The 12,217-nt window shown below is 42.2% G+C and overlaps 1 protein-coding gene across 1 annotated transcript in view; it reads right to left on the bottom strand.

The window, feature by feature from the left end:
- The window catches only part of Tmod2 (tropomodulin 2), a 44,727-nt gene extending 32,711 nt beyond the window's left edge, over positions 1-12,016 (bottom strand). Inside the window, exon 1 of the mRNA XM_076850788.2 lies at positions 11,936-12,016. The gene's annotated coding sequence lies outside the window, so the exon portion shown is untranslated. The remainder of the gene's footprint in view (positions 1-11,935) is intronic.
- Positions 12,017-12,217: the final 201 nt, after the last annotated feature.

Raw genomic sequence — 12,217 nt, 5'->3', positions numbered from 1 at the left:
AGTTTTCCATAGAAAAACAGTGGAAGAACAATGCATCGATTGTAAAAGGCAGTTGTAAGAAGCATGCTTGTGTCTTTTCAGGGAGACAGTGATGTAAAGAATACAAAATGGGACTCATTCAGGAAAGAGAGCTTGGAAGTCTATGTGAGAAAGCATTGTCCAGTAACTCCCCTGCAATCAAACTAAGTGAGAGTCTAAAACCATGGCCACACAATCACTCTCTCTACTTTTCTCTTTTCTTCTTTATCCCCCATACCCTCCTCCCCCAGTACTGGGGATAGAACCTAGAGAGGCTCTACTATTTAGCCACACCATCAGCCCTATTTTTATTTTTATTTTTTATACTTTGAGACAGAGTCTCATGTTGGAGAAGTAGCTCAGCAGTAGAGTGTTTGCCTAGTATGTGTCAGACCTTGGGTTCAATCGCTAGCATTGCAAATAAACAAAAAAGACAAAATCTGCACATCTGGGCAAGTGTTCTACATATAAAGCTACTAAGAACCCTACTCTGATTAATATCTTTTTTTTTTAACCAGGGATTGAATCCAGATGCACTTAACCACTGATCTATATCCCCAGCCCATTTTATTTTTTTATTTTGAGACAGGTTCTCGCTAAGTTGCTGAGGCTGGCTTTAAACTTTTGATCCTCCTGCCTCAGCCTTCCAAGAATCTGGGACCACAGGAATAAGTCACTGCACCTGGCTCTTTTCTCCTCTCATTTTCTTCCATTCTATTTCTATTCTCATTTCCTTTTTTTAAGCCACATTCCCTAATTCTTCTTACTTTATGCCCTTAGACCAGCCTCCTTTTAGCTACCTCCCTTTTTTTATACCACCCAACTCCTAAACTCTCAATCAAAATGAAATTTTTACTCAGTCCCTTACAGAAGATTTTACAGAGCTTCCATAGAAGATAATTCTGCATTCAGGAAATAGTAATACATTTAACTGATAGTGTTGATGCTGGTGAGGTAGATGGGTGATTAGAGAGGAGGGTTCATGGAATGAAGGAGAGAAAAGAACCAAAGATAGGATGGGACATCTATAAAGGCTCTTCCTTATGTTATGAGACTAGGATCTTATTCTGCTGAAGCCCTCACAACTTTTAAAGTAGGGGGTGTCCCAACATACCTGTTTGTTTTTAACAAGACAGTACAAAAGGAAAGAATGAAGAATGGGCTGCCATGGAAGAGACTGGTTGCAGGTGGGCCACTTAGGGGCCATTAGAATGTTGTCCCCTCCCCTTAATTCAACTGTTCACAATGGTCAGGTTTGTGGTTTCATATCCTTTCAACAAGAAAAGTAGCTCTATCTTTCTTTGCCCTCCATTTTAAGCCTCAATGGCTATACGTCAGTAAAAAATAAATGAAAGTCCTATGAAAGACAGAGAAACCAAATTGATCCCAGATACTTTGTTCTGGTGACAGCCATCACTAATTTATTGTATGGTATGAGACATACAGTTCATCTGTCAGGCACTTACAAATCCAATGAGCTGGTTGAACTACCCTTCCTGAAGGACTCTTAAGTTGCACAATATCACATTTACCATTTTGAAATTGAGAGCTGTTTTAGTTGATAGGGTGCTATAAACACTTCACCAGTAACAGTCAACATGTGTTTGTCGCTGCCTGTCTGTACGTACATAAGCACCAAGAGTACCAGCTTCAAAATAAGCACATTGGGGACCGGGGTTGTGGCTCAGCAGTAGAGTGCTTGCCTAGCACATACAAGGTGCTGGGTTCGATCTTCAGCACCACATAGAAAGAAATAAATAAAATAAAGGTATTGTGTCCAACTACAACTAATATATATATGTATATGTGTGTGTATGTATATATATGTATGCACACACACACACACAAATATATATATTTTTTAAAAAGAGCACATTGGGTATCAGGGATCTGGAAGGAAACCCCAGGAGCACCTGTGGAACATTCTTTTAAAACCTAGGAAGCAAGGCCTCGGGGGAGGTGGCAATGCAGGTGTGTTTAGTAGTACTCCCAAAGGAAGGTCTTATTTCCACATAATTACAGAGCAGGTTTAAATGCCAAGGATCAATGATGTTTAGTTCTTTTACAGATTTTGTTGTTGCTGTTATCACTCTTAATGGCACAGAGGAGAGACTGTGTGGAAAAAACAGACATTGAAAAGTGATTTTAAAAAAGTTGAACTCTGAACATGAAAAAGTTTTAAGAATATTGATGAAGCCGGGACTGGAGACACACACCTATAATCCCAGCAATTTGGGAGGTTGCTAACAAACCACTTTCCTTGTCAAGAACTTACAATGGCTCTTTCTTGTCTACAAAATGGAATTCAGATAATCTAGCATCCAAAGCCCCAATAATTTGGTTTTAATCTGATCTTCCTGTTTTCTCTCCCATTACTTTCCTAGAGAGACCTCTGCTCCAGCCAAAGTGGTTTATCTGCTCTCTGTGGTAGGCAGAATTATGGATTCCTAAAAATGCTTAGACCCTAGGGCTGGGGTTGTAGCTTAATAGTGAAGTACTTGCCTTGCACATATGACATGCTGGGTTTGATCACCACATAAAAATAAATAAAATAAAGATATATGATCATCTACAACCAAAAATATATATATTTTTAATGTCCAGCCCCTAATTTCCAGTCCTGTGAGTATGTTGCTTTTCATGGCAAAGGAGACCAGGTGTAATTAAATAAAGGGTCTTAAAAAAGGAAGACTGCCCTGGATTATCTAGGTAATTATGAATCCAAAACTCTTAAAAGATGGAATAGGAAGGCAGAAGAGTTAGACAACAAAATTTCATGACAGAAAGCAGAGGATCAGAATGATGCGATTTTTGGCTTTGAAGGTACAGAATGGGGCCAGAAGCCCAGGAACATGAACAGCATCTAGAAGCTGGAAGAGGCAAGAAAATAGAATCTCCCCTGGAACCTCCAGAAAGCAGTACAATCCTGCTGACACTTTGATTTTAGCCCATTGAGATTCTTCCCGCCCCCCCCCAACAGCAATTGAACCCAGGGGCACTTAACCACTGAGCCACATCCCCAGCCCTTTTTATCTTGAGACAGATAGACTTGCTTAGGGTCTCACTAAGTTGCTTAGGGCCTCACTAAGTTGCTGAGGCTGGCTTTGAACTCATGATCCTCCTGCCTCAGTCTTTGAGTGCTGGAATCACAGGCATGTGCCACTATGCCCGGCTCCCATTGAGACTCTTCTAACTTCTAAAATGGTGTAAGACAATAAATTAGAGCTGAATTTGTGCTTAGTTACTGAACTGTAAGTCACTGAATTTGTACTTAGTTACAGAACAATAAAACAATTAGTATACTGGGGCTGGGATTGAGGTTCAGCAGTAGAACATTTGCCTGGCATATGTGAGGCACTGGGTTCGATTCTTAGCACCGCATATAAATAAATAAAATAAAGGTCCATTGACAACTAAAAAATATTTAAAAACAAAACAAAACTAGTACACTCTTATCTAAACCCCTCCATTTCCAAGTGAATTGTTTTGGATTGCTTCTGTTTGCCCCTCCATATCAACTCCCCACCCTGTTCTGTGCCTCAGGAACAGTATTGTTAGATTGCATCAATGGGTTCCTGCCTTTCTGGCTTCTATATGGCCAACCAGAGGCATCAGCAGGGAACTGGAGGGCAGAAGGAGAGGGAGGTGGGGTCCAGAAGGTCACATCCCCCGACTGCTCTCCCTTGCTGCTTTGAGGCCTTGGGATGGTGAAGGGTCTCTGCTGTCTGGTGCCAGAATTCTGCCTTTCAACCCTTTCCACATCATTGTAAATAGTCTCTTTATTAAAAATTTCTCAAGTCATTCCATTTGAGTGTGTACTCTGTTTCTTGTTGGGAAGTTGGCATATATAGCTCTATTACTTGGAATGCCCTTTATTCTCATGGCCTATCTGTGTGCTCTGCTTTTGTGACCTGGCTCAGATCCCAGCTCTGCAGGACCACAGAATGTCAGAGCTAAGCCAGGTCTTGGACCACCCAATCCAGCAACATGGTTGTTTTCCTCCTATTCCTCTGGTCTCTTTTCACAATTCTTCTTCCTCTACCTTAAATACTGGCATTCCTTAAAGTCTTGTCTAAGGGATTCTTTTCTCATATTACTCACCTGTCCCTGAAGTTTTAACTGATACCCTGAAGACTCCAAAATCCATATCTTCATCCTAGACTTCGTTCCTGAGGACCAGACCCACATATCTCCAACTTAAAATCTTCCCACTGCCTTGTGAATAAGGTCCAAATTCACAGTCTGACTTCTGTCATCCTGATCAGACTCTTCCGCCCTTACTCCCCATCTCCTCCTGGATCCAGCCTCCTGGACCACTTCCAATTCCTCTGCTCAGAGCAGTCCCACTCCTTCTCCTCTGGTCTCCTCTTTCTTATGCTCAGTATGAGCTTCACTTCCTCCTTCAGACCCCTACACAAGATCTGGGTCATTCCCTACCACATGGCTCCCTTCTGATTACAGCTGTCCTTGGCTTTATTAGAATCACATGTTTTATCTCTGTTTTCTTTACTAATCTCTGTGAGGGGAGTACTATATCATATTTATTCGCTGATAAATATTAACTCCCAACACTAGTCTTGACCCACAGTAGGCATCCAGTAAATATTGTGCAACCAATGAAGAATGAAGGAAATGAGCTTAGGGAGGTGCAGTGACCCTCAGGTCTAATGCACTTTTTTCCATTACATCTGCTGCCTCCGCCTCCTACCATGGAGCTATCTGAGATCACCTCAGCCCACAGAAGTTGCTCCTTTCCTTAAATTTGCATTGCCTTTGTCACCAATTTGATGTTCATCACTTGCTATTATCTTTCATATATGCTACACATATGGGTCTCTCTCCAACTATACCACAATCTCCCAGAAGACAGGGACCATGTTGTAATCCTTTATATTCCTGGGCTTCTCAAGGTCAGGTTTGTATATTCATTCAACAAATGCCTATTTTAAACCTGCTGTTTCCAGACATTGCTGGGACAAGAGCAGTGAATAAAACCAGTAATATCCTGTGCTAATTGAGCTTATAGTTCATCAGGGAAAGATAGATTAATAATGTTAAAGCAAATTGCATATGTTATGTCAATGTACCAGCAAATCTCAAAGTCAGAAGGGAAAAAAATTGTACCATCATAACTTTGAAAATTCAGAGAAAAGCCAGTCGTTATTTAAACAAGAAAAAAAAATACAGATATACTATGGAGAGGATGCAGCCTTCTCATAAATTTTATTTTTTATTCATTTATTTATTTACTTTTGCAATAGTGGGGATTGAAACCACATTCTCATAGCTTTTAAAGTCAAATCATAGATTTTCTGGTTTGTGGTTGGCCTTTGTAGCCCCTCCGAGGCCACACAGGGTCTGCATTTGCCAGGCTAAAGATGCTACAGTGCAAAGTTTGCAAAGCTCTGTCTCAGCCTGACCTCTGGCAGGGCGTGTATCCCACAGCAAGCATTCAACATGCAACAAGAGACCAACACACACACTGGAGGGAAGGACACATCAAACAAGGCTTCAGGAGTCAAGGTGGGCAAGCATACAAAGCTGGTTAGCAAAATAGAAAACAGGGAGTAGAGGCTTGAGCTTAAGGAAAGATGGCTTGAGCCCTTAAACAAATCTTTTTTTTTTTTTTTTAACCCAGAAATATAAACCTGGGGAAGAAAAACAGAGTATGGCTTTCTTTGTTTCTCTTTCCACTAGCTTATTTGTATAACTACGCTATGAGAAAGGAAAATCAGCCAGTCACATGGTGCACACCTAAAATCCCAGCTACTTGAGAGGCTAAGGCAGGAAGAGGATCATGAGTTGGAGGCCAGCCTCAGCAACTTAGTGAGGCCCTATCTTAAAATAAAAAAAAAAAAAAAAGGGGCTGTGGGTGTAGCTCAGTGGTACAGTGCTTCTGGATTCAATCGCCAGTACTGAAAAAATAAAAGGAAAAGGAAAAGGAAAATCAGATATAACAGGAAGCACCCAGTTTTGGGCCCTGCCTATACACAAAGATGAAACCAAAGCCCAAACAAACACCTCTGGAGGGAAGGACACACACCAAATAACAACGCAGTAAACAAAAATTACTCTTAAAAGTTAGTAAAAAGTTTTTAAATGGGCAAAACAGTACTAGAAATTGCTTAGGAGTAAATGCATATCTAAGAGTGCCATGAAGAACTGCTCATGGAAAGGAAAAATGCCACCTTGGGCTTCAACTGTGCTGGTAATGATTTATTTCTAAGTGAGTGAATCAGTAAATGAAAGGGAATTGTTCTTTATTCTTTTCATATATCCTCAAAATTCTGTAATAATTTAAAAACAATTAATGAAACACTTTTCACAACAGCCAAATCTGCATTTTCTAAAACCAGCAAATGAGAACAAAATTAGCCCATCAATGTATCTTCCAACAAAACACAGACTGATCCTATATATTTAATTCACTTCTAGCTGCTGGGCAAATATAAAGAAGTGACAACTATAGTCTGTGTTTTGGAATCTGGTTGTTTGAAGATGGGCCGGTCAAATCTTCCTTAAACAATCAAATGCCTCATACCACATTGTAGGAAATAACTGCAGAGGATGAAGGACAGAAAGTGAGTTGGGATGAGGAGGAATTTCAGGCAAAAAGTATGGCAAAGCAATGGGAAGGAGTGAGCAGGAAGGGGAACAAGGAACAGATCTTCCAGAATCTGTTTTTGATTTTCGAGTATTTGTTTTTGAGACTATTTGTTCTTAATTTCCCAATCTCACAACATAAAAATTGCCAGAGCTTAAATCATGCTTGATAATGGTCCCCTTTTATAACAACAGGCCTACTAGTGACGGCTTCCCTCCAGGTTCAAAAGACCACAGAAGACTAAAAGCATGAGACTTGGAAGTAGCCAGCCCAGGTAATGATGCCAACACATGGCAAGCAACCACCTTTCTGAGCTTCCTTCCCTTCCCCTGTAAAACAGGCAAAGAACAGAGCAGCCATGCGCTGCCTGATGACAGGGACACATTCTGAGAAATGCATCGTTAAATGATTTAATTGTTGTGCAAACAACACAGTGTATTTGATCTAAGACAGCTACAGTGTCACCAGCTGATATGATCTTCTGGGACAACTGTTGTGCAAGTGGTTCATGGTTGACTGAAAGATTATTAGGCACATGACTGTTTTTATCCCAGAAGGTGGAGGTGATGGTTAAGGAGAAAGTGTGCTGGGCTCAGTGCCTTGTGCATGCAAGCTCTCAAAGCTATTTCTCTTTTGTCCTTGGTCTGGGAATAACCTTCTTTTGGGGGTGTTTTTTCCCTCTGTTTTCTTTGCCAGAATTTGTTAAATACAGAGAGGTAATATCCTGTAAGTGCCCTGGGTCAGTACTGCCAGGTATACGACAAGTCATCAGGTATGGGCTGGCCAAACTATGACACAGACTTCCATCTGAGCAGGAAGCAGCCAAGAAGTGACCTGGCTGGGGTAGCTCTTTCACATGGAAGTCTTAACGTGTGCACAGGCTACCAGCTCTCTTAGTGGGTCTTACTTCCTCATCCTACTGCCTGGCTCTATTTTTCTGAGTTCTTTCTTTTTACTCTCCTCTCAATACCCCGTGACCCCCTGCCTCCATGCTAGAGATGGAATCCAGGGCCTTGTACAAGCTAGGCAAGCTCTCTACCACTGAGCTACACCCCCATCCCAAGCTCCTACTTCTTGTCCTCTGTCTATCCCCCTGACTTCCACATCCCCAGCCCTTTTCATTTTCTATTTTGAGATAGGGTCTCATTAAGTTGCTTAGGGCCCTTCTAAGTTGCTGAGGCTGGCCTCGAATTTGCAATCCTTCTGTCTCAGCCTCCTGAGTCACTGGAATTACAGGTGTACACCAACTGTCTACCAGCCAGATCTGGATTTATGATTTGCTATGATTTATGGGCTATGTACACCTTAACTAATGATTGTTTACCAAAGCATAGGGAAAACATCTAGCAACTGGTATATAATGGGAACTGCCCAATCAGAATGGGTGTCTATAAACAATAAAGATGACCATACCCACACCTAATAGCTGAAGAGCAGCCCAGCTCACTACACTCCAAACTCCTCCAAGCACTCTGATGAGAAGCTTCCTGGTTCTATCTTAGGGCTGGTGCTCCAACTCTGCTTCTTATGTCTAGGCTTGATATAGCTCACCTTATGCCCTGTTTCAGGAGTTCCTGTCACCCACAGTCCTAGAGATGACCTTCTCATCCCCATACTAGGGGAATCTAGGAAGATGGATGACACATATGAAAGACACAATTCATAGGGTGTCCTTAATGCCCCAACAGTGGGGGCAAAACATTTGAGAAGATATAACACCAAATCACAGCTTTGAGAAATGTGCTGAAATGCAGGACCAAGACCAAGGAACTCAAAATGAGCTATGGGAAGAAAGGTGGAGATGCCAACTCCATTGAAGGGCTATAGCAGAAAATCCACCTAGTTTTACACAACTACAAAACCTTCAAAGTTATGTATAAATGACTTTTTGATATACGGAAAATAAAAATGGCTTATATATACAAGCAAAGTACTAAGCAGGAGAGTTCGTAGAAGAAACGGGAAATAAAGGTTGGAAAAGTAGATCAAGGTCAAATAGCTATGATTCATTAAAACCAGAACCTGAAATTTGAATTCTAATCTATAGGTAATAGAAAACAAATGACAAATATTTACAATCTCTTTTACTGAGATGTCCTGGTCTTCTACCCAAAAATGTTTTGAAGGCAGTATTTCCCAAAGTTAGTTTCATGCAGTGCTAGTCCCTCAAGATTTTTAGCTTTTTGCCAGGTGCAGTGGTACATCTATGTAATTCCAGCAACTCAGGACACCAAGGCAGGAGGATTGTGAATTGGAAGTCAACCTCAGCAATTTAGTGAGACTCTCTCAAAATAAAAAATAAGTAAATAAAAGAACTAGGGATATAGCTTAGTGGCAAAGTGTCCCTGGGTTCAATTCCCAGTAAAAAACAAAAAGGATTTTTATATTTTTGCACATAGTTTGAGAAACATTCCATACCATATCCTACAGATATTCCCACCCTACCTCCATCTCCAAGCTCAATGATCATTAACCATGAAAGGTGCTGAACAGTCAAGAGCAAACAAACCTTTTCAGTTTTGTTTAGCATAGGGTTTCCCATATCTGCCCAGGTGCTTTATTTTTCTTGTAACACCTACAAATCTTCTATATTTGGGGAAATACTGATTGAGAAACTCAAAGATCATACACACATATGTTATTTTAGGCATTCATACAAGTAAACACGCATACCTTAAATTATTATGTACACAAACATGCACACACACACACACACACACACACACACAATTCAGCTATAGCAAAATTATCCTTGCAGCAAAGGAATTTGTATAAGAGAATAAATGTTGTCTGAAGAGTTGATTGTTTTCTTGTTCTGGCAATAGGGGTCTCTTCTGCTGATGACTTCTATGACTTCTTTGAACTATTTATAGTCTATGAGGAAAACATTTAGATATGTGTGATTTACACACAAAGGAAATGAAAGGGAATTCCACAATTTTTGTTCTGTCCAAAAGCTAGATCATTTCTTTCCCCAAAACTTCCTTAACCCCAAATAAAATGAACCACTCCCTATATTCTCAAATTTACTACCGCAGTCTATTACTAACCATACAGTTCTCTACTACAAACTTTCTCTTTATATTTATTTACTGATCTCCAGTTTCTTACTTAAAAGCCCACATCAACAGAAAAATTTAAATGGTATAATAAGCACCTGTATATGCTCTTAATTCACCAGCTATCTTCATTCTGCAGACATGCTATATTTTTGCAGCTGATCTTTCACCCCGTGTTTTTTTTTTTTCTGATTCAGTTGAAAGTTGTAAATGTCAATGTACTTCACCACTATTACCAATATCTCAGAAAAGGACACTCTACCACATAACCACACTACCATTATTACATCTAAGAAAATTAATTAATTAACATTAATAAAATTAACATTAATTTAATATTACCCAATATTCAGTCCATATTCAAATTTCCCCAATTGCCTCCAAAATGTCCTTTTATCTTTTTTTTTCCTCATGTAGAATTCAAAGTTCACAGATCCCAATTCATTGCTAATCTACAATAGATGTTCCCTCTCCCCCACATCTTTTTGGCAGGAACACTATATAGGCAAAGTTATGACTTTATTCCAATAGGAGATTCCATAACAGGTGAAGCTAAACTTGATCATTGGTTGAGTTGGTGACCTCCCAACCTCCACACTGTAAGGACATTCTAAATGGTCCTTGGTGAGATACTTTGAAATAATGTGAAAATCTCACTCCCCAACAACCTTCCACATAAAGGTTTCAGACTAGCTGATGAGTCTAGCTGAGCCAACTGTGAGACTAGGATCTGCACTGCACTGATTTTCTGCTTCTCTCATTCCTTTTATTGTGTATTTATTTTTCAAACAATGACCCATCACTGCGCCTCCTCCCTTCTACTATACCTTCTCTCTGGTTACTTCTCCTGGAGCTTCCTCCCCCACCTCCTCGCTGATCACATTTGACAGCTCAGGCCCAGCTAACCCTTTATGTGCTGACCCCATCACCTCACCTTCAGCAAACAGAAAAGCCACCACGTAGTGGCTTATCAATCACAGAAACTTACAAAAATTAAAATGATTAATATGCACTGGGTTAAATTGAAGAGAACAGATAGAGGAAATCAGTTTTTTTGTTTGTTTTTTTGTTTGTTTTTTAATTAGATTGCCTAAGCCCTGAAGGAAAATCTTTCCTCCTCACTAGGGTGCAGCTGCTTGTTCTGTCACAATCAGGCTTTTTGTAATGGTGCTAAACAGAAGCACCCTCATTTCTTCAGTTCCCTGATATGAGAATCTAAGAAGAACTGAGGTTTAGAAATCATTTATTAGTCAAATGCTCCCCTTTTACATGGGAAAGGTGAAGGGACTTGCGCAAGGTCCCTCAGCTCCTTAATGGTGGAACTATGACGGAAGCCAGGATTCTAAAATACCCCCTTCCTGTTCTTATTCATTCCCTTCGCAAGAGCCTTGTGAATCAGATATTTAATAGGCACAGAAGACGCTGTAGCATTCACAGCCTTTTAATTGCTAATTTGAATTTTAACCACATCACCTTCCCATCTTTCAATTCTTCAAGTAAAATTTCCCATTAAGAGCCTCTTACTATTTAAAAACAAACAAAAATCAACCTTCATTTCTGCCTGTCAAGAGGGAAAACTGAGGCAGCCCCGGGGAGCACATACCACCATTACTTTAACCAGAAAATGATAATAATGACCATGATAATAATATTTAATAATAATAACAATTATTATTATCACCATCATTGTCTCGAGGACGTGCAGGAGGCAGCTTTCTGGGAAGCTGAAACGCCCTCCCAGTGACAGCTCCAGATATCTGGGGAAAAGACGCCAGTGGAGTCCATCCTTCTCCGTCGCCCGCTTGAACGAGGCCATGAGATGGATAAGACTCAGGGAGCGTATATTTCTCTCTCTTCACAGGAGAAGAGAAAGTGGGGAACAAAGCCCAGCGTGGAAAAAACCATCCCTGCAGCCCGAGGGGACAGGAGACCGCGCCCTCATTGCTACGGCAGTGCTGGTTGCATATGTGCAGAACCGCAGTGCGGGGCGTGGGACCCACACCCGCCGGCTGCCTCCCGCCCGCGCCACCCGCGCCACCCGCGCCACCCGCGCCCAACACCCGGCCGCTCAGCGCAGCCCTCGGGGATGGGAGGCAAGAAGCGGCCCGGCACTGAGCGCCTGCTTGGCCGAGCGCCGACACCGCGGAGCATCTTCCAGCGGACAGGGAGGGCGCGGCGGCCACCGGGCAGCGGCGCGGGGGCTGCAGGCAGAGGCTGGCGGGGACCAGTACCCACCCGCCCCCGGAGCCCTCACCCGTCCGTGCGCTCATCCCGGAGCCAGCGGTGCTGGCCGTCGGTCTGTCAACCCCGAGGTAACGGGGTCGGATGAGCTGGGGCGGCGCCGCGGCCCGGGCAAGCGCGGCGATCAACAGGCGGCTCCCGGCCGGGCGCGGCGCCGGGGCGCGCTGCTGCAGCGGAGCAGGATGGGAAGCGTAGTTCCCGGCGGCGCGCAGCGGCCGCGCGGAGGCGGACCCCCGCCTACGCAGCAAAGGTTCTGCGGTCCTCACCTTTACCCCCTAACCCAGAAGGTGTCCTC

This window comes from Callospermophilus lateralis, chromosome 3 (genome assembly GCF_048772815.1).
Source record: "Callospermophilus lateralis isolate mCalLat2 chromosome 3, mCalLat2.hap1, whole genome shotgun sequence".
NCBI classification, from domain to species: domain Eukaryota; kingdom Metazoa; phylum Chordata; class Mammalia; order Rodentia; family Sciuridae; genus Callospermophilus; species Callospermophilus lateralis.
Note: the sequence above shows the minus strand (reverse complement) of the source record. Positions and strands in the feature narration are given on the sequence as shown.